The sequence below is a fragment of the Trichosurus vulpecula genome, chromosome 6 (assembly GCF_011100635.1).
Source record: "Trichosurus vulpecula isolate mTriVul1 chromosome 6, mTriVul1.pri, whole genome shotgun sequence".
Lineage (NCBI taxonomy): Eukaryota > Metazoa > Chordata > Mammalia > Diprotodontia > Phalangeridae > Trichosurus > Trichosurus vulpecula.
In genome coordinates, this window is record NC_050578.1 from 169,973,213 (window position 1) to 169,993,810 (window position 20,598).

At 40.7% G+C, this 20,598-nt stretch overlaps 1 protein-coding gene across 1 annotated transcript in view; it reads right to left on the reverse strand.

Moving 5' to 3' along the window:
• Positions 1–19,044, reverse strand: part of TBC1D1 (TBC1 domain family member 1) — a 300,647-nt gene extending 281,603 nt beyond the window's left edge. The window contains exon 1 of the mRNA XM_036763075.1: positions 18,206–19,044. The gene's annotated coding sequence lies outside the window, so the exon portion shown is untranslated. The remainder of the gene's footprint in view (positions 1–18,205) is intronic.
• Between the last annotated feature and the right edge of the window lie 1,554 nt (positions 19,045–20,598).

Below are 20,598 nucleotides of genomic sequence, written 5' to 3' on the forward strand. Positions count from 1 at the left end.
ATGACCCAGTGAGGATCTATCATGTTAGAAAGGCTTTGCATATGATCTTGGGAACACAAAGAGTCTGTTTTCTGAAGACTCATCTAGGTAAGTATGGAGAGGACCATAACCAGAAAGTTAACCTTCTGCTTAAATCTTTGACCATGGCAACCAATAAAACAAAGAAAAATACAAAATGGCCTCTGGTCACATGCAGCCCTCTTCCATTTCTGCAGCAGCAGAAACAGAGTGGCAGAAAAGGGGGTAGAGGGTGCTAAGAATTACACAATTTTTAGACTCTATCAACTTTAATTTGGCCATTGGCATTCTAAATGTAAAATCTTGATCCAATGACCAACAAGTCCTCTTTCTAGAAGAGCTGAATCATATCAGTTTTGACACTCTATGAACAAAACAAGAAGTTAGATGGAAAGATGGCTTGGAAAGACAAAGAAAAGAGTAGGCAGAATTGGCTTTATCATATGCGCAGAGGCAACAGAAAATATTTTCATGAGACATTTGGTCATCTTGCACTGTAGTGTTTATTGTAAATATATATATATGCATACATATGCATATACATAGACATAATGGATTATATTATATTATGCTATACTATTCTATACTCTATTCTATTCCATTCTATTCTATTATACATATCTATATACACACACACCACTAGGAAAATAATTACAGTTTATACAACAACATGGGTTTAAGAAGATGAAGTAGAGAAATGTTAAAAAGAACTTGACAATACCTTCCAAATTAAATCAACATATATGTTGACACTTTGTGATTTCAATGAAAAGGTGGGAATAGGTGAGAACAGTAAAAAATATATAGAAAACATCAAAACTACTTGATACTGGTAAAAAGAAAAAACTCGATCAGTGGGACAAATGGGAGCAAATGCATATAGTAGCATAGTGTTCAATAAACACAAAGAATCCTAACTACCTGGGCAAGGACTTACTAGTCACCTAGTCCAATTACTGGAAAATTAGAAAGCATCCTGGCAGAAATTGGGTTTAGAATGACATCTCACACAGTGTACCACAATCAGTTCCAAATGGTACATGACCAACATATAACAAGTTACCTCACAAACAAACTGGAGGAGTAAGGAAGGAAATGCATGTTGCACTCATAGATAGAGTAAGAGTTTGTGATGAATGAGGGATAAATAAGACCACAGAAGCTAAAATGGATAATTTTGGTTACTTAAAGTTTATAAGTTTTTACACAAAAAAATAAATTTAGTTAAAATTAGGAAACAGCTGAGGGGGAAAAGCACTCCGCAGCAAATATTTCTGGTAGATATCTGATATCCAAGATATATAACACTTGACACACCTACTAGCTGTGTGACCTTGGGCAAGTCACTTAACCCCAACTGCCCTGCCTTCCCTCCTCCAAAAAAAAAATGAAAAGAGAAAAGATATGAAAAAGCATTTTTCAAAAGAGGAATTCCAAGCTATTAAGAAAGGAAAAAATGCTATAAATCACAACTAGAAAAATGCAAATTAAAGCAACTCTGTGAGATTCCAACTGATCAGATTGGCAAAGATAACAAAAAGCAGAAAATGTCAGTTGTGGAAGAGGCTGTGTTGGTAGAGCTATGAACTGGTCCAACTCTTCTAGAAAGCAATCTGGAGCTACTCTGAAGAAGTCACTCAAGTGCGCATACTCTCTGCCCCAGCAATACTAGGCCTATGTCCCAAAGTTATAAAAGAAAGAGGAAAAGATCTCACATGTACAAAAATATGTACAGCAGCTTCTTTTGTAGCAAAATACTGGAAACAAATGCAACCAAGAAAGAAAGCAGAAAGCTGGGAAACAATTTTTATAGCAAGTATCTCTGATAAAGTCCTCATTTTTCAAATATATAAAGAATTAATTCAATTTATAAGAATATAAATCATTTCCCAATTGATAAATGGTTAAAGGATAAGAATAGTTTTCAGATGAAAGAATCAAAGCTATCTATAATCATATGAAAAAATGCTCTAAATATTAGAGAAATGCAAATTAGAACATCTCTGAGATACCACCTCACACCTCTCAGATTGGCTAATATGACAGAAAAGGAAAATGATAAATGTTGGAGAAATGGGAAAATTAGAACACTAAGGCATTGTTGGTGGAGCTGTAAAATGATTCAACCATTCTGGAGAGCAATTTAGAACTATGCCCAAAGGGCTATAAAACTGAGCATACACCCTTTGATCCAGCAATACCCCTGCAATGTCCCAAAGAGATAAAAAAAAATAGTAGGGGGCAGGAAGAGAAGGACCTATTTGTGCAAAAAAAATATTTATAGTAGCTCTTTTCATGATAGGAAAGAAATTGAGAGGATACCCATCTTTGGAGAATGGCTGAGCAAGTTGTGATATATGATTGTAATGGAATACTACTGTGCTATAAGAAATGATGAGCAGGCTGATTTCAGAAAAACCTGAAAGACATATATGAACTGATACAAAACAAACTGAGTAGAATCAGGAGAACACTGTACAAAGTAAATAACGATATTGTGTGATGATTAACTGTGAATGACTTAGCTATTCTCAGTAACACAGTGATTCAAGACAATTCCAAAGGACTCATGAGAAAAATGCTACCCACCTCCAAAGCAAAAACTGATGACATCTGATCAAAGCATACTATTTTTCACTTCCTGTATTTTTTCATGGGTTTTTTTCCCTTTGAGTCTGTCTTGTTTTTACAACATGACTAATATGGTAATAAGTTTTGCATGATTGAATATGTATAACCTGTGTCAAATTGTTTACTTATCTCAAGGAAGGGGAGATAAAGGGGGAGGAGAAAATTTGGAATTAAAAAGTTTTTGAATGTTAGACATTGTCTCTACGTGTAAATAAAATGTTATTTTTTTTTAAATTGGAAGCAAAGTAGTCCCTATTGATTGGGAATGGTTGAACAAATAATTGTATACATATGTAGTAGAATATTATTGCACCACAAGAAATTATTAAAGGGAAAGTTTGAGAATTAAATGACTGGATACAAAGTAAAATGACAACCAGGAGAAAAAAATCATACACTAATAACCACATCGTAAACAAAATTAATTTTAAAAGACTTAAGAATTATCTGTCAATTCAATGACCAGTTATATTTCTATAAGATATATGATGAAACAACCTTCCTAGTTCCTGAGAAAGGTGATTTACTCAAAATACAGAATAACGCTTACATTTTTGGACATGGCTGGAGTAAAGATTTATTTCTTACAAGGGCTTTGTTTCTCTTTTTCAACTGGGGGCAAGATTTTTAGTTTGTTTGATTTTTGTTTGTTTGTTTTTATGAGGGAGAAAAAAGGGTAAGCAGTAGTGGTGCCTAAAAAAGGAAAAGAAAGAAAAGAGGGCAACTAAATTATTTTTCTTAATGCACAAATAAGAACAAAAGGAATAGACACTGACAAGCAGGGCACCTTATTACATACTTTTGCAAAATAAGTTTTAAGTAGAGCTTCATGATTTCATATGCAATCGTCTTTTTCTGTTCTGTTTTGTATGTGGAAATGCTCGTTTTTGAGAGCTTTTTAAGGAGCAGAATAAAATTTTTTAAAAAGACTCAGAAAGCATAGGCAAGATGGAAAGAGGCCCAAAACTTTCAGACTACATGGAAGCATCACACCTTTATACCGTGAATACTTTCTTTGAGAAAATTAGCTTCCCCCAAAAATATTATCTTGTATTTATGTGTGTGTGTACATGCACACACATGCTCCGTGAAGGCAGAAGTTCCTTTTCTTTTTGGCTTTTGCATCCCCAGCATCTAGCACAGTGTCCAGCACATGCCTGGTACATAACAAATATTTAATTGATTGATTAAATAAAAGACGCTATGTCCTGGGAAAGGTGAGTACCCAATAACATAAGAAAAAATGAAACTGATTATATTTTAACAGACTGAAAGATTATCTATTGATGTAATAGTAATTTCTGAATCATCTATTTGCCTACTGTCAGACCACTAACTTGTGAGAGCATAGATCTGATTTTGTAAAAAGCTAGGAGAGTAATAATAATAAAAAATATATGGCATACAATTGACACAACTTAGTCCTGAACTATTTAAACAAGTAACCGATAATGAAAAATAGGAAATAGACAGCTGTAAGGGTATCACCATTAATCATACTAGTTTTATGAAGAGGCTTAACGGATGTAAATCAGTTGCTAAAACAAGGAGACCAAAAGGGACTTAAAAAAAAATCTTAGTCAGAAAGTATTATACCTACATGCCAAGCAAAGAAAGACGCCAGCCAGAGGCAATGCTAATTTAGAATATAAACTCATTTGTAAAATCTTACAGAAAAGCATAATGGAAGATTATAAGCAGTTTTACCTCATAAAACAAAGAGAAGCAGTGGAGAGTAAAACCAGTTTAAAGAAAGCTTGGTGAGAGCTCCAGCCAAGTAAAGTCATCTCAAAGACATGTGAGGATGAAAATGAGGGGACAACACAGAAGAAAATGGAAAAGATCAACAAAGATTTTTATAATAAACAATTTTTACCATTGAGGACCAGAGGGCCACCATGCTAGTACATTACAGTACTACATAAGGCAGAAATGGTCCTGAAGAGAACACAAACAACACCTGCTTTCTCATTTTTATTAACCTCTTTTGAGACTCATTTAAACACATATTTAGGGCACCCTTATTTTTGGAGGGGGGAAGGTAAGACAATTGGGGTTAAGTGACTTGCCCAAGGTCACACAGCTAGTAAGTATGTCATGTATCGGAGGCCAGATTTGAACTCAGGTCCCCCTGACTCAGGGCTGGTGCTCTACTCATTGTGCCCTGTAGGGCATCCTTAATGAAGATACTAGTGGGGATCAGACACAAGCAATATTCTATAAAGGACTGCAAGTTTACCATTATGGAACTGACTGAAAGATGGAAAGAATAAAAGATACCACGTTGTTGATTATTTGATGATTAGGAAAAGCCTCTGATTCAGTAGAGGAAAATGCTCCCTTCCAATAGGGTATCTTCCAGTCTTGCATCAAAATTATTTCAGTTTTGGAAAAACAGAAGTAGTCTTATTCAGTGGCGTACTGATCACAAAAAATAACAAGGAGAATGTTTGCCAATATGATTCCTTACTATGATGGGAGGGAGGAAAGGGAACAAGCATCACTTAAATAACTATAATGTCCTAGTTTGTGTGTGTGTGTGTGTGTGTGTGTATGTGTGTGTGTGCAAACTAAGTTCTTTCCAAATCTTGTTTGATCCTTATGACAACCCTGTGAGGTAAGGTGCTATTGCTGTCCTCATTTTACAGTTGAGGAAATGGAGGAAAACAGAGGTTAAGTGACTTGCCCAGGGCCATACAGCTAGTAGTATATGAGGTTGTAACAACAATGTTGCTAGCAACTGTTGTGGGGGTGAAAGACCAACAGCAAGAGCATGCAGAAGGGCTGCTAGCAAAGGTTCTTTGATCTGTTTTTCTAAGGGAAGCAACTTTAAGGGGTTTACAATCTCACTTTAATCAAACATGCATATATCATTCACTTAGTTCAGGGGGGAAAGCCAGCACCCTGAACTTCAGAGGGAATACAAACAAATTACAAACAGAGACAATATAAACAGAGCAAACACACAGTTATCAACAGACAGACCTCTAGCTGCCTGACCAAAGAATTACATTGTTGCCAGAGAGAGAGGCAGCAACATCTGGGTTTTCAAAGCTGGGAACCGGTGGGGGGCTCCAGCGGCTACCCAGAGTCTTGTCTGGCCAAATCACAAAACACTCTTCCAGTGAGGGAGAGCCCCTGACAAAACGGTAACCTCTGAGTCTATGTACCCTGTTCAGGGTCAAAGGGTGTCACAACCATGCAACTCAAAACTATGTGAACTAGGCTTTCTTGTTTCTTAAGCAGGTCAAAGACTCTATCTAGATTTAATCAAAGAAACAAAGTCCAGACTCATCAAAGACACTTGAGTACCTCAGTGCTCCAAAAGGGAAAACAGTAAAAAAAAAGAAAAGTCCCACCCTAATTACCAATACAGAGGCCAGCTTCAAACTCAAGTCTTTTTTCTCCATGGTCACTGCCTCTCCTAACTGCCCCTGGCAGAGATTCAATACATAGTCTAGGTTAACAAGAAATTCTCTCTCAGAGGTGACGTCTTCCAGATGCTGCTGTTTGCAGATGACATTATATTGGTTGCATTAAGTCTTGGAATATTGCAGAACCTCCTGGAAGATATCTAAAACCACTCGAAAGAGTTTAAAAAATCAAGTGGGTAAAGAACATCTATTACCAAGATTATTACATGTAGTTGGATGAAAAATGGCTGGAGCTTATCCATCAGTATATCTGGGTCAGACAGTACAGAGGACAAGTTGGGCCTAAAAATTAAACAGGAAGAAAGCAAGTTACACGGTCTTTAGGAAATTGCAGAGCTCTTTTAATGTCTCCAAACTTCTCTGGGAAACAAAGATGCATCTTTTTAAGACCAGCATCCTGCCATTATGGTTATACGGCTGCAAGATATGGAACACAAGAGTCTGTGAAATTATTATCACACAGAGAGCGATAGAAACGCATATGGTAAGTGTGAGCAAGATACACTCAAAGACAACTTCAGAGAAGAAAAGAAGCAAAATGTGTCACCAGGGAAATAACACCAGGAGAAAAATGAAGAAACCTTCTAGCATGCTGGATTAATGTCCCCACAATTAACTTATGAGAGGACAGGGGCAAGAGTTACACAGGCAGGTGTGGATGGGATGTGATCTCCATTGGTGAAAAGCCAAATTGATAAGGTCACACAGATCCACCTTAGTATTTTGAGGAATTGAGTAAGAAATAATGACTGTTGATGTTTTTACCTTTCCCTATATTTTTGGAGCTGACTGCTTATTGAAACAGGTTAGGTTGTAGCTATGGTGATCATACAGGTTGTATTCAGTGCTTCATCCTTTGTTCCAACTTGGTATTTATTTAGATCTTTGTTCTAATCAGTCAATAATCTGCACTCAAGCAGGTGATTCTGAAATGACTACTATACTGTGTCGGTAACTGGCTGTTTCTTTTGGATGGAGCCAATTTCTTTTTTATGATGGTCAGCGCTCACCATGTTTAAGATCTTCTGAATTTCTTTTTGGCACAGTGCCTGGAACATAATAGACACTTAACAAATGTCCATTGAATCGAATTGGGGAAGTTATCTATGATATTCAAGTGGAAAGCATCTTAAGTCTACAAGCCTTTGGCCCCTTTCATTTCTAGATCCTGAAACACATCTTCCAATATAGGTTTTATCTACCACTTCTGTGTCTGCCTTTGCATGGACATCACGAAAGATCAAAGTATACATGCTGATTTATTTAGATAAATATTATCAAGTTCTTTAGAGAAACTCTTTATCTTTTTGTCCTTTATCATGGACATTGACACAATGATGACCTGTTTATTTACCCTCATCATGAACACTACAAAATGAGGTGACCAAGTGTCCCATGAAATGATGTTTCCTGTTGCCTTTGGGGACTCAGTGAAACCAGCTCTGCCAATTCCTCTGTCTGAATTTCTGAGAATTTGCAGACTGTCCTTTCATCTAGCAGTGAGTACTTTATGTCTTCTGGTTTAACTAATACTTGAGACTGACAGCAAGAATTTGGTGCAGTTCCTCCAATAGCATACCAACTTATTGGATGTTAGACAAAAACTGCAGTTAAGGGCATCAACAATCAAACAAATATTTGTAGGTAGTCTAAGAAAGTCTTAGCATCTTTTCTGTCAATCTGGCAGGATCACTATAGAACAAGATGGTACTACAATGGACTGGGAGCTATGCTGAATTTTTGTCTATTCCAGGTTCACCATGGCCAAAATAATTTAATGTCCAGCAACCAAGTTCCTGGTGATGAGCATCTCCATACTCAACTGAACTGATTCTCTGCTGATGCTGACAGACTTAGTCTTTTACCACACCCATGTTCAAAGCTTTTCTAGCTAGACACAACCTGCCTGAGCTTCAACTCTGTGAGCATTGGCTCAGGGTCATCTCCACTCTAAAACAGCAGAGCAGCACTTTCAGAACCTTGTAAACAGTTACTAATAAAAAAAATACAAATAACACCCACAGAAAGACACTGTGAAGGATGCAGAGCTAAAAAACAGTTACTACAGGCATTTTTTAAAGCGCAAAATGCTGTCCACATAAATAGCTTATTAAAAAAAATACATTTGGTGTTGACCTATCAGTTGCAGCCCTATCCATGGCAAAGAAGCATCAAGCTCATTTTCTACCAAGCTCTTTCTCAATCACAAAGAAAAGATAAAAGCTAGAGGTTTTTAAAACTTTTAAACAAAATCTTGGCTTTAAGCTATCTAGGTTTAGCCCAGTTTCTGTAAGTCCAAACTCATTGTTTCAGAGGTTGCTCCAGTTTCTTTTAGAAGGATTACTTCCCCCCTTCCACAGTTAGCACTAAGGTTCAGCACTTTTATATTGCAGTCTCTGAGTAGATGAACTGTGCTTTTTCCCTAGCTATGGAACACACACACACACACACACACACACACACACACACACACACACACACACACACACCAATTTCTAAACTTTTCTGAGAGTCATCATTTCAATCCAAATATTAAATGAGAAATTAGAAAATTTATGAGCAGGAAAGAATAAGCTCCTCTTCTCATTCTCCCCCTAGGACATCATAGTATTCTTTAACCTTCTCACTCAGTTTCTGTAAATGCTTTCCCCAATCCTTAAAGGGACTGGATTCCTGCTTCCCGTCCTTCTGCCAATGACCCCATGACCAAATTCCCCATTTGCTCACTGGACACTGGATTTATCCACTCTACCCAGATGACATCATCAGGTCTCTTCTGCCAGCCAAACACTAGTCCTAAAATTCAGTGGTCTGTCCTTCTGGTAAGCTGGAGAATTATGTTTCTATACTGTGAATCTCCTAGTACCTAAAAATCTCTCTGCCCAAACCAGCCCAAAGCAACTTCCCTTTGGTTCCTTATTATAATGTCAAGTTTGTGCAAAGATCAGTTTTAAGACTAACTCTGGCTGTCCAATTTATCATATTAGATGAAACCAACTGTACCTTAGTTTTTCACCTCAAGTGGTATTTCCACAGAAGTAATTAGAGGGTAAAAATCTGGCCCTGAGGTCAGGAAAACTGAAATTCAGGCTCAACCTCTGACACATACTGGATGTATACTTAATTCCTCAGTGCCCCAAGCAACTCTCTAAGACTCTAAATTGCAGAGCAGGTGTTGATCCACATTATTGGAGGGAATCTCTTCAATGGGAGTTCCTTATATCAATGAAATCAAATGTAAGGGTTTTAGAAGTTTATCTACCCCACCCTTCTCTTTAATTAATGTAACCACTAAAGACCCAGACAGTCAATGGAGGTTTTCACAAAATTGATCATCGGACAAGACAGGTTTTAATGTATAAATGAGATTCTGGATGCAGTAAAGACAGTTAGCCAGGATTCAGGAAGTGTGACCCTCTATTTAAGAGACAGGTAATGAACTCAAGTAAAGAACAGACTTCTGTAACCTCAGTCATGTGGCCCACCCAGCAAATACTTCCAGAGATATACTTAAGGAGAGATGTATAAGGCCTCTATGAAGGAAGAAAGGATTTTTAATCCCAAGAGTTGTTACCCCCCCCCCCACAGCCATATATATCTTCTACACATGTGCCTCAATACCACTGCATTATAAGATGAACCCATTCTTCTCAATCCATGGATGTGACCAGTATTTTTGTAAGAATTTGCACCAAGGGGCAGTTAGGTGGTGCAGTGGGTAGAGCACCAGCCCTGGAGTCAGGAGGACCTGAGTTCAAATCCAGCCTCAGACACTTGACACACTTACTAGCTGTGTGACCTTGGGTAAGTCAACTTAACCCCAATTGCCCTGCCTTCTCCCCTCTAAAAACAAACAAACAAGAATTTGCACCAAGCTTTTGGGGGTAATGTTTTATATTAAATATTCTTTATGCTATCTTATTAATGAAATCTAAAGGGCAGCTAGGTAGTGCCCTAGTAGATAGAGCAGTGGACCTAAAGTTAAGAAGACTCATCTTCACAAGTTCAAATGTGGCCTCAGACAACTATGTGGCCCTGGGCAAGTCGCTTAACCCTGTTAGTCTCGATTCCTCATCTGTAAAATGAGCTGGAGAGAGAAATGTCAAAACCACTCCAAAAAAACCCCAAATGGGGTCACAAAGAATTGAATATGACTGAAAAACAACTCAACAACAAAAAATTAAGTCTAGGTGTAACAGCTGACTGCTAATGGGAAGCATACCAGTGGAGGTATGGGAGCTACAAGGTTAGAAGTCACCTTTAGAAACCAGAAAGTAGCTGTGGCCTCTCTAAGGGACTCTCAACCTTGGAGTACAAGTGGAAGTATGGGGGAGTAACCTAGAGAAGGTGCTACCCATAGGTAAGGTCCCCTACAAATGGAGGCCAGAAGATATCCTTACAGAGATGATGTAATACAACATAATGATATATTCTATTTAATAGGCACTAGAAAGCATCCAGTACAAGAACCTCATTTATAGACAAGGAAACTAAGTCCCAGAAAGGTTGAAGGTCACAAGAGGTAACAAGTTAGTGAAGCCAGAACTGGAACTCAGGTCTTCTGACTCCAGACTCATTAGTTTTCCCCTCTCTCCTCAATGCTACTTCACATTCTCATCTGCCTAAAAAGGGGGGTTGTACTTGAAGCTCTTTAAAGTCTCTTTCAATTTTAGGATACCATGGCCTTAAATTTCTATGAGTATAGTAGAAACAAGGGCTCCTCATTTTTTTTTGTTTTTGTGAGAGAATACTCTGCTTCTGATGAGGACAAAGGAGTGGAAGTGCTGACCAGGAAATATGAAGGGCAGTGGTGGCTGGATGGCATGCCAACAGGGAGGCCTGCCAAGTCTGAAGGAGTATTTGGGATCATGCCAATAACTACTGACATTTCAACCTGTGGATTTCCAGCCACACCTGGCTCCTTGCCAGAAATGTCTGTGGGTCAAGTCTCTGAAGGCCATGTCCTCTCCTTCATCTGAAATGCTAGTAAGGCCAGAGCTCTGCTTCCTATCCTTTGGCCAAGGGCCACCGGGAAGGACTCCTGACAGCCTCAAGGTTTCTGGCTAATTAAGTACAGGCAAGTCAAGTAAAGTCAGCAAGCATTTATTAAGAACTAAACCCTACAGCAGGGGTGGAGAATCTGTGGCCTCAAGGCCACATGTGGCCCTCTAGGTCCTCAGGGCTGCACCCCTGCCCTATAGAGTTAAAAAAAAGAAAGGTGAAAACTGTCCATATGACAGTGGAGGAGACAACATGTAAATTACGCACCAACAACACATATAGGATAAATTGAAGATCACTGCAGAGGGAAACACTTCTCGAAGAAAGTAGGATTTTAGCCAAGACTTGAACAACGCCAGGGAAACTAATAGGCAGAGACAAGGATGGAAAAAATTTCAGGCATGGAGAATTGCCAGTGAAAAGACAGAGTCAGGGGATTGAGTGTCTTGTTCGAGGAACATCAAGGATGCCAGTGTCACTGGATCATAGAATATGTGGAAGACAGTAAGGTATAAGAAGAGTGGAAAGGGAGGAAGGGGCCAGGTTATAAAGGGCTTTAAAAGCCAGAGAATTTTACATATGGTTATTGGGAGTATTTAGGAAAATTGAGTTGATGGACTAGGAGGTTTACATGCTCAGACCTGATCTTCAGACAGATCACTTTGCTAGCTGATTGGCTATGATAGGAGAGGGGTTGAGAGAGTGAAGAGCTGAGGATGACATCTAGGTTTAGAGCCTGGGTTACTTGGATGATTATAGTGACAGCCTTGAGCAGCAGAAATTTGGAAGAATGGAAGGTTTATGAATTCAGATTTGAACTTTTTTTTTTAAGACGTCTACGTCCGGTTCAAGTTGTCTAATGGGGGTTGCAAATGTCAGACTGAAGGTTGAGGCTGGATAAGTAGATGTGAGAATCATATGCAATGAGTTAATAATTGAATCCATAGGAGCTGTTTCCAGTCAGTTTGAAAGTGTTTATTAAGGCCCTACTCTGTGATAGGCCATTGTACTAAGTGCTGGAGGAGAATGTTCAAAGAATGATATTGCCTAAGTTTACCTTTCATTCCTGCCCTAGTTTAACTACTCTTTATACTGGAAACATGGGAACTACTGAAAACAGAAATGATCATTCAATCTTGTTTGCTCAGATTTCTGGTTCATTGTTTCAGTAATGTCTACTGCTTTTTAAACCACTAAACTTTCACAAGAAAGATAATTTTCCATCTCCTTCACTAGGTCAGAGTGCTTGTTACCTTGTAATCAATTGTCCTCTGCACTAAAATGTCTCAATGTGTCAATACATCTGAGGGATACTTAGCCTTTCCCCCCCATCTCCAAAAGTAGTTTTTCTTTTGCCGTTCTCCCAAGCAGGCAAATTGTCCTAAAAGATCACTTGGGATTGCTTGGGATTTTGTTATCTCCAAATTGTGCCTCATTCTAGTCAATTTATATACATGAAATTTTAGACTGCTTTGTCAAGTAATTTTTCTTTTTTAGACTCCTTTGTCAAGTAATTTTTCTTTGACCATAAATAAAAAGTAATGTGCTGCTCAACAGGCCCATGCTGTTTTTCAGGAAAGAAAAAAAAAATCCGTTAAAAGTAACTACCTCTTACTTCCTGGCAAAGTCATTGAGTATTTGCTACATTCCACGTAACTTTATTCAAATGCTAATCTAGGTGACAAGACTGATACAGGTCAAAATAAGAAAAGGTTCTTTCTTTGTCCCCTTCTCCTTTCTCTCTACATTCTCTCATTTGGTGACCTCATCAGCAACGTTGGGCTGAATGATCACCTCTAGGATCCTCAGATCTATAAATGCAGCTCTAGTCAATCTCTTTGGATTCCAAATATCAACAGCTTAGTAGGCATTTTGAGCTGTATGATCCATAGGCATCTCAAACTCAACATGTCCAAAACAGGATGCTCATTACCTTTCTCCACCCACCCCTCAAACAATTATTCTTCCCAACCTCCTTATTTTTGTCCAGGGTACCACCATACTTCTAGTCACCCGTATTTATAACCTCAGCATCATCCTTCCCTACTTGCTCTTCCTCAATTCATATATCCAATTAACTGCCAAATCTTGTCATTTTTTTTCCCTAACAGCATCTCTCCCATATGTCCTTTTTCTCCACTCAAAAAACTACCACCCTGGCCTAGTAGGCCATCACCTCTGACCTGAACTACTCCAACAGCTTCCTAATTGATCTCCCTTCCTGAAGTCTCTCCCCACTCCAATCCATCTTCCACAAATCATCAGAAAGATTTTCCTAAAGCACGAGTCTGATCATGTCATCCTATCCCACATTCAATAAACTCCAGTGGCTCCCTATTTCCACTAGGACCAAATATAAATTCATCCATTGATCATTTAAGGCTCTTTACAACCTGGCCCCATCGTGGCCTCACCCTTCCAGCCCTATTACACATTACTCCCTGTTCTTCACTCTGCTATCTAGCCATACTGTTCTTCTGCAGATTTCTTATACACAACACTCCTCCTTCCTCCTTGAATCTACACTGGTCGTCCTACATACCTAGAATAACTCTATTTCCTCACTTCCACCTTGTGGAATCCCTGAGAAATTCAACTCAAGTGTAACCTTATTCATGAGGACTTTCCTGGTCCTGGGGTTGCTAGTGCCTCTTGGTCAACCCTTCACTCCCCTGGCCCAGGGTACCTGCCTTGGATCTATTCAGTACATACTTATAGATGTACAAATTGTCTCCCTCTTTAGAATGTAAATTCCTTGAGGGCAAGAACTAGTTAACTTTGGTCTTTGCATTCCCAGTGTCTAGCATAGTAACTGGCATATAGCAAATGTTAAATAAATGCTTTTTGATTGATTCACTTTTTGAAATCTTGCCCTTGAATTTAGGGACCTTTGAAATGGAAACTTGGGCTTTGAAATGTCATGGTAGCTGGAAAGTAAAGACTTTCACGGTTTCCAAAATATGCTTTAAAGGATAAACAAGTAACTTCTTTGGGAAGATGTGTGCCAGATTCAAAGGGGAGCCTAAATAAGGCAACATGATAGAGTGGACAGAGGATTGCAGGTGATGTCAGGAAACCAGCCATCTGCTCCTATCAGCCATGTGACTTTGGATAAGTTGCTTCAGTCTTTCCAGATCTTCATTTCTTCACCAGAAAGATGAGGAGGCTGGACTAAATGACCTATCAGGCCCTCTTAATGTTATTATTATAATCAAAGAGCACTATCTTGGCCAGTCTCATTTGAGTAGCTCCATACTGAAAGCCCAAATGCTCTCTGCCTGGAGAGGGAATGTGGCACAATGGAGAGTGCGGCATTTAAGAGTCCAGAAAGGCCTGGCTATGCATCCTGCCTCAGACAACTGCTAGCCGTGTGAATCTGGGAATCTCTTAATCTCTGAACCTCAGTTTTCTCATCTGTAAAGTGGGGATTACAACAGCACCTCCCTCACAGTTTGAAGAGAATCAAATGAGATAATATATGTATAGTGCTTTGCAAACTTTAAATACACTATCTAAATGTGAGCTATGATTATGATTGTCATGTTGGAGAGCTATGGCCTCAGTATACTTCCCCTGGATATTAAACAGAGGCAGCTAAGCTTGTGGCAGCGAGGTAGCTCAGTGGATAGAGTACCTGACTAGCTATATGACCCTGGGCAAGTCATTTAACCTGTTTGCCTTAATCCAATGGCAAATCATTTCAGTATCTTTGCCAAGAAAACCCTGTGGACAGCATTGTCATGCTATGGTGCATGGGGTCATGAAGAGTCAGACAGGACTGAACAACAAGAAACTTAACTTAAGTCACAAAGGCCTGTTAATACGCAGAATCTACTTCTCTATGTTTTTCATGACCACTGACTGACAAGAAGGAGACATGAAGTAGAAAAACATGACCAAGTATTGGTCTAAACAAGGCATTCGACCTGAGAAGGTCAAGGAGGAAGGGACAGAAGCATTGATGGTCAGGAAAACTCCTTTCAAGCTGACAAATGGATCATTTCTGTGTTGGGGTCATTCAGACATCTAAAAGACCAGGGCAGAAGTGGAGCTTCCAAGAATGTTAGGAGATTTGGGACTGAATTACTGTGAAGAGGAAAGACGGAGGTTCAAGGAAAGGTGTTCACTGCAATCAGATGCCCAACAGGACTTTTCACATTCCTTTGCTATTTTTCCTACCTTCTTTTTCTACCTTCAACATACAGGGGAATTAGCTGGGAAAATGGGGCATATAATGAAATTGGCACTGACTAAGAGCTTTAAAACTCATGTATATGTTTTAAAACATGTCACCTCATTTGATTCTCACAATACTATGAGGCAGAAGTTTTATTGTCCCCATTTCACAAATTAGGAAACTAAGGATCTGAGAATTTAAGTGATTTACCTATGGTCACCCAGCTAGAGAAGAATCGAGGCAGGATATGAACCCAAGGTCTTCTTGACTCTAAGCCTAGTACTCTTATCTGCTATATGATGCTGCAACTCGAAGGAGATTGGGCAGTCAAAGGAGATGGGCCTAACAACCCTCTCCCACAGGAGAGAACCAGTATTCCACATTCACTGGTGGTGTATGCTCAGTAGATCACTGATGGATACAATAAAGAAAGAGACGGTAAGGTTACATGAAGGTTACGACTCACAGCTGAATGGTCCAGCACAGGGATATAACCTTGACCACATTAGGCGAATTTTAGCTTTTCTCTCTGAAGTGGTTTGCCAGATGCTGAACATCAGGGTTGGAGTAGAAAGAAAGGTCATCTTTCAGTGTGACTGTAGTAGCAATTTAGACTTGAAGATCTTTCACTACATAGGCATTTTGACAATTATCATCTACATTGTTATTACTGCCTTACTGATACGGCAACCCATTTCCTCCCCTGATCCTATAGGGTATTATGACAAATATGGGAAAATATTATAAAGGGCACCAGAGGTGCAGCTAAAACCCAATCAAGCCATGCAATGCTTGGGACCTTGTAAATGAAGGGAAACCCCAAGGTGCAATGGGGATAGGGCATTAGGTTTTAGGAGTTCCCATTTGCAAATCTTAGAACCCTAGAATTTAAACTTTCACTTCTGTTTTATTTTTTTTATTTAATCAGTTTGCAACTGACTGGGAAAATCTCTATCATTTTTTATTTTACTTCATCCCCTAACTTAGGTCACATTCAAGCCATCTGTTTTAGTTATGGAGCATTTTCAGATTATTTTATATTTTCAAAAGGTGTCTCTTCACAAAAATGTGTCACTTCCCATTCATATGATGATACAGAAACTCTTGGGGAGATTTTATAACCCTTAGAATCATACAGTGTTGATATCATTCCAGTTGAACAGTCACACTGTTCAAGCTCTAGAGCTACCTACAGGTGACAAATGGTTAGGGTTTATTTTTTTAAGCTGTGCAGATCTCTTTTGTACTATGAATATATAATATAAATAAGCATATGTCCTGATTCAGTTTGAAAATGAGGAAATGAAATTACTTTAGCATTCAACTTGAAATAATTGTTAAGTATCTATTTTTAAATGTAGGCCAGCAGAATAAACCACACCAGAAATACCCAGAAGCAAATACCCAAAAGTCCAGTGCTCAATAAAGTCAAGAACACAAACTACTAGGGAGTGATTCTCTAGTCAAACAAGAATTTCAGGGGAAATGAGAGAGCATTTTGGCAGAAAATAGTTTTAGACCAGCATATTATACTAGATATCATGATGAATAATGAATAAGTAACCTAAACTTTAAAAGGTCACATCATTTTAAAGACACACAGAGAGAGAGAGAGAGAGAGAGAATGGGGGTAGGGATGTTTCACAACTATCATTACGCAGAGAATGCATAATCAGTCAAGGGACAGAGACCACAAAAGACAAAATATGCAATTTTGAATTTATAACATGTATTTTATATGAATTCTTAGCCTGACATTCAAAGCCTGCCAAAAAGTTTGTTGCCACTACACTTGTACAATCTTATTTCACATTACTCACGTTAATTATGAAAGAGAACAAAAAATATGTAGCCATTGTCAAATTCATATTAGTTTGCATTTCTTCAACAGATTAAATATCAATTCTCAAAACCCCAGATCTTTACAAAGAAAGTTGCATTCAAAAGCTTTTTCCTTCAGGTAACATGAAGAAAGTTTGAAAAGGGTGGGGAAAGCTCAGTTTCTTTGTGGTCCACTTAAATTAAAAAATTTGAGTACTTAAAATTTTTCAGTAATGAGTTAGGAGTGACTATCATCACATTCAAATTCCTTTAACAAATAATTCTTGTAGAGAATGAGATGCTTCACATTACTAACTACAGGAAAAACCTCAACCAGTGAGACATACTGATACCTTCAATGGATCAAAAATATCATTGATTCTTCAGATTTTTGTTGCTAGCTCACAGTCACATGTTGAGCAGGAAGAGGCTTTTAACAAATAAAACACAACGTAACATAGTAGGAACTCTTTGAAGATGAGGATAGTGCTACACTTGGCAGCTCTCTGCTTGGCTGAGCAGGAGGAAAGTTCATCCCTTAACATTTCACTTTTAAAGGTTGCCTGGATTTTACTTTGCCCCCTCCCCCATTCCCAATTTTTAGCGGTTGTAAAAACGTGATGCCAAGTAAGATGTTCGGGAAGGTGGAGAGAGAGAAGGAAGACATGAATCTTAAAGTAGACAATACTGTGGCCAGCAACAGGGTAAGTTGAAATGAGGAAAAAAATTGAGAAAGCATCAGGTAGGACCGGGGAGGGAAGAAAGGATAAAAGGGCGAGGAGGAGCCGCCGGCTGGATCGTTCGGTACGTGACACTTTCGCTTTCATCAAAGTGGCCTGGGGCTGGGCAGGCAGGCAGGCAGGCAGGCGCATCCGAAGGCGGCAAATTAACTTCCTGCTGCTCTGGAACCCACTGGGAGCCGGAGACCGAAACACAACTGGGCTGACCCATTCTGTTCACAGCTTTTTCCAAAAACCTCCAGCCAAAGAGCTCCAGGGAAGGGGGCTGAGAGGTCAGGCTGTTCAGTGATAAAGGAGGTAAGGTCGAGGCGGAGGAGGGGGTAGGAAAGACACAAGGGTTCTTGCGTAAATCCCCCCACCCCCCGCCCCGGGCTCCTGCCTACCTGCTGCCTTCCCCCGCGCGGCTCAGAGAGAGGAGCAGGACCAGAGCGGGGCAGGTTCCCAGCGACAGCCCCCGTGGACCAGCTCCAGGCGAGCAGGGAGGAGAGGCGGGCTCAGGCTTTCTGTCCATCCTGCGGGGCAGGCTCCACTCCGATCTCTGCGCAGAGGGGCCCGAGCGGGGCCCCTCTGAGTCCTCCTGCTCCTCTTACGATGCAATCAATTCTCTCCGCGGCGGCGGCGGCAGTGGCAGCGGCAGGAGCAGCAGCAACAGCAGCAGCAGCACAGCAGCAACAGGCACCGGTCTGGGAAGCAGTGGCACCCGCCGGGCGGGGGCCCTAGGGAGGCGGAGGAAGAGGGAAGGGGGGGGGGGAGGAGGAGGAGGGGGAGAGGGAGGAGATGTCTGTACAGAGCTCGCGTTTCCTCTTTGTAATCTGGAGAGCGCGGGGTAGCCGAGGCTTGAGTAGGGGAGGCAGGAAAGAAAGCAGAGAGATGCGCCCGGGCCGGGATGGCACAGCCCTGGTGGCCTCCGCCACTCTACCTTGTGACTTTTTCCCAGGCGGCAGGACGACGTCCCGGGCCCGTCACATGCAGGAAACAGCTGCTGCAGTGCGGGTCTGGCGGGTGCATCGCCTCGGCCTCCCTCTCGGCCAGCCCCGTCCTGGGGCACGGTGCCCCCGGGGCCCAGGAAGAGAGCGGACTCTGGCTGGGCAAGAGGAGCTGCAAACTCTTAAGGCCGCCGAGGGCAGGTGGGAGTGGATTGGCAGGGGAGAGGTGATGGAGACAGAGTGGGCCGTTCCCAACCTACCCCTCCTGGACAGCCACTTGCTTTTTCTCCATCCCGTTTCACCACCTTCTCTTCCCCACCCGGCCCCTAGCTTCCTGGCCCAGGGGAGAGGAGAACAGCACGCGCTGGGGATATGGCCGCAGCCTGCGTTCTATCCAAGCAGCTGCCCCGCCAGGATTAGAATCTGGGCCGTCGCGGGTTTGGGAGCGCGTGTGTGTGTCTGTATGCACTTTGCTGACTCTCAGAGGGAGGTCTGATTGCACAGCCTGTACCCGGCCATCTATTTATAGCAGGCCAGCCAAGAGCAGGGAACAGTTATTAAGGCCTGGTCTGCACCCTCTTCTCTTCCCAGCTACTGACATAACTATCAGGCGGTGGGATACCTCTGCTCTGTTCTCCCCACCCCTAATTCACTTTCGCCTTTTCTGTACCACTCCTCTCCTCCCTCACCTCCATGGAAAAGGTGGGGGAAAAGGAATTGAGGGCAGGGGCCTTGTCGGAATGCACCTCCATATCACCCAGAGACTTGTGAAGGGCCAAGTAAGAAGGGTAAAACACTCCCCCCAAAAAGCAACAACACCACAACCCTAAATGTTCCTGCGGACCTGAAACAGGGGCAGAACATCTCAGGGAATTTGGTAGAGAAAAGAAGCACACTACAGATGTCCAAAACGATCTTCAGAAAACCCTGGTTTGGCTTCTCAAAGCACCAAATCTGCATTGTCAGTCTTAGCCACACTCTTCCCCCTTCTCCACCTCAGGATGACATTTAGACCATAAAATACAGGTAAATCCAGAAAAGACAATAATCAACTGTGTAAACCTAGCCAAGTGACTTAAGTGCTCCGTGTCTCAGTTTCCTATTCTGTAAAAGAGTAATATTCTATGGCCTCTAAGGTCCCTCTCAACTTTAAAATCAATCATGAGAATATTGCAATAGACAGATGGTTGAATTGGAGAAATTTGGGTCATAGAATAAAAAAAAAAGCCACTTTCTTGGGGAACATAGAAGTGAAAAATCGATGACAAGAGATTAGGTCCCTTGTAATCAAAAGACAGGTGAGCGGGACTACAAAAAGAAATGTAGGGGGTGGGGGAAAAACAGTACTGTTCCATGGTTGCTAAGTGAAGTGATTGGCCTACTTGATCTGACCTAAGTTTATTTCACAAAATCAGGGGCATGATTTTTTCAGCCTTGAAGAGGGGCAACATACAGGGTGTTATTGGTGGTAGTAGCAGTGATGGTGTTGGTGGTGGTTTTAGCAGCTCAATGACACATATCCAATAGGAAGCAGCATATCTATATTTTCAGCAACACATAACCAAGCACAGAAATGGATTTGTGATCTCATTAGTGTGGAAGTTTGCTTTCTACAATGCAGATCACAACCTGCCCATCCTGTGGGACTTTTGTCCAAAGCTATCTTCACTTTGCCCTGACCTACCAGTGGAACACAAGGGCAGCTTGTTGGTCATCCCTTGCTCTGGACATGTGAATAGCCCATCTTTTTCTGTCACACATTTCTTTAACGACCATGGTTACATGTTGCATCTTGCTCATACCCATTGCTCACTCTCTCCATTGTCCTCTGAGTGATACTCATTTTTAAA